General features: G+C 53.3%; 1 non-coding gene across 1 annotated transcript in view; it reads left to right on the top strand.

Annotated features, from left to right (window-relative positions):
* Positions 1-1,161: 1,161 nt before the first annotated feature.
* The window catches only part of LOC144431661 (small subunit ribosomal RNA), a 1,753-nt gene continuing 414 nt past the window's right edge, over positions 1,162-2,500 (top strand). Inside the window, exon 1 of the ribosomal RNA XR_013480223.1 lies at positions 1,162-2,500. This exon is cut by the window's right edge and continues 414 nt beyond it. This is a non-coding gene — a ribosomal RNA (small subunit ribosomal RNA).

The following is a 2,500-nucleotide window of genomic DNA, read 5'->3' as shown; positions in this document are numbered from 1 at the left end:
AAGAAGCCGAGCCGAAAAAAGTTAAAGTACAAACGTGCAAGCATACTAACCTAACCCTAGGTAAGGCATGTCAGAGCGAAAGACAGTAATTTCGAATGAGCCAAGAAAGAGCGGTGCGGGGCCGGTCGGAGCGCACCCTTTTCTCGGTGGCTGGCGGGCGAGAGAGTGCTGCGTCGCCGGCATCGGCGTCGAAAGAAGCCGAGCCGAAAAAAGTTAAAGTACAAACGTGCAAGCATACTAACCTAACCCTAGGTAAGGCATGTCAGAGCGAAAGACAGTAATTTCGAATGAGCCAAGAAAGAGCGGTGCGGGGCCGGTCGGAGCGCACCCTTTTCTCGGTGGCTGGCGGGCGAGAGAGTGATGCGTCGCCGGCATCGGCGTCGAAAGAAGCCGAGCCGAAAAAAGTTAAAGTACAAACGTGCAAGCATACTAACCTAACCCTAGGTAAGGCATGTCAGAGCGAAAGACAGTAATTTCGAATGAGCCAAGAAAGAGCGGTGCGGGGCCGGTCGGAGCGCACCCTTTTCTCGGTGGCTGGCGGGCGAGAGAGTGCTGCGTCGCCGGCATCGGCGTCGAAAGAAGCCGAGCCGAAAAAAGTTAAAGTACAAACGTGCAAGCATACTAACCTAACCCTAGGTAAGGCATGTCAGAGCGAAAGACAGTAATTTCGAATGAGCCAAGAAAGAGCGGTGCGGGGCCGGTCGGAGCGCACCCTTTTCTCGGTGGCTGGCGGGCGAGAGAGTGCTGCGTCGCCGGCATCGGCGTCGAAAGAAGCCGAGCCAAAAAAAGTTAAAGTACAAACGCGATGCTAATGAGCGAGCCGTTGTCTCGACTAATATGTAGGGGGCGTTCGATCGAGCGTCTGGCTTGAGCGCTTGTCGGCCTAGCAGAACGGTCGCATTGTTATGCCCGGGTTTTAGGCACCGCTGCAGGCGGCCGGCAGAGCTCTTGTTTGTGCGAAACTGAATGGATCGAGCCCGAGAGAGGGCGAGCAAAGAAAAAACGCAAATCGCTCCGCCTGGCACTGCCGGCGAGAGCGTGGACGTCGCGGCCAGCGACTGTCGAAGCTGAGTACGGCCGCAGGCGATCGCCTCGGTCTTAAACGAATGCGACGAGCACGCGCCGGGCGGCCCAGCAAGGGCCGAGCGCAGCTGTCGCAGCTATCTGGTTGATCCTGCCAGTAGTGATATGCTTGTCTCAAAGATTAAGCCATGCAGGTGCAAGTACGAGTTCTCGTAAAGCGAAACTGCGAATGGCTCATTAAATCAGTCTTGGTTTATTTGGTCTCGTAAGCGAAGTGGATAACTGTGGTAATTCTAGAGCTAATACATGCATTAAGCGCCGACTTCGGGAGGCGCGCTTTTATCAGATCAAAACCGACCGGGTTCGTCCTGTGACGTTTGATGACTCTGGATAACCACGCGGATCGTACGGTCTCTGCACCGACGACGTATCATTCAAGTGTCTGCCCTATCAACTGTCGAAGGTACGCTACGTGCCTACCTTTGTGATAACGGGTAACGGGGAATCAGGGTTCGATTCCGGAGAGGGAGCCTGAGAAACGGCTACCACATCCAAGGAAGGCAGCAGGCGCGCAAATTACCCATTCCCGACACGGGGAGGTAGTGACGAAAAATAACAATACAGGACTCTAACGAGGCCCTGTAATTGGAATGAGTACATCCTAAAACTCTTAACGAGTATCCATTGGAGGGCAAGTCTGGTGCCAGCAGCCGCGGTAATTCCAGCTCCAACAGTGTATGCTAAAGTTGTTGCGGTTGAAAAGCTCGTAGTTGGATTTTGGGCGAGCGCCGCCGGTCCGTCGCAAGGCGTGTCACTGGTTGCGTTCGCCTCACCTTCGGTTCTCCGTCGGTGCTCTTGACTGAGTGTCGGCGGTGGCCGATAAGTTTACTTTGAAAAAATTAGAGTGTTCAAAGCAGGCTGTTCGCCTGCATAGTGTTGCATGGAATAATGGAATAGGACCTCGGTTCTATTTTGTTGGTTTTCGGAGCACGAGGTAATGATTAAGAGGGACAGACGGGGGCGTCCGTACTCTGCCGTTAGAGGTGAAATTCTTGGATCGGCGGAAGACGAACTACTGCGAAAGCATTCGCCAAGAATGTTTTCTTTAATCAAGAGCGAAAGTCAGAGGTTCGAAGACGATCAGATACCGTCCTAGTTCTGACTATAAACGATGCCAACTAGCGATCGGGAGGCGTTACCATGACGACCTTTCCGGCAGCTTCCGGGAAACCAAAGTCTTTGGGTTCCGGGGGAAGTATGGTTGCAAAGCTGAAACTTAAAGGAATTGACGGAAGGGCACCACCAGGAGTGGAGCCTGCGGCTTAATTTGACTCAACACGGGGAAACTCACCCGGCCCGGACACAGGTAGGATTGACAGATTGAGAGCTCTTTCTTGATTCTGTGGGTGGTGGTGCATGGCCGTTCTTAGTTGGTGGAGCGATTTGTCTGGTTAATTCCGATAACGAACGAGACTCT

The sequence above is a fragment of the Styela clava genome, chromosome 13, assembly GCF_964204865.1.
Source record: "Styela clava chromosome 13, kaStyClav1.hap1.2, whole genome shotgun sequence".
NCBI classification, from domain to species: Eukaryota; Metazoa; Chordata; class Ascidiacea; order Stolidobranchia; family Styelidae; genus Styela; species Styela clava.
The sequence above is the reverse complement of the archived record's forward strand: the minus strand, read 5'-3'. Positions and strand labels throughout refer to the sequence as shown.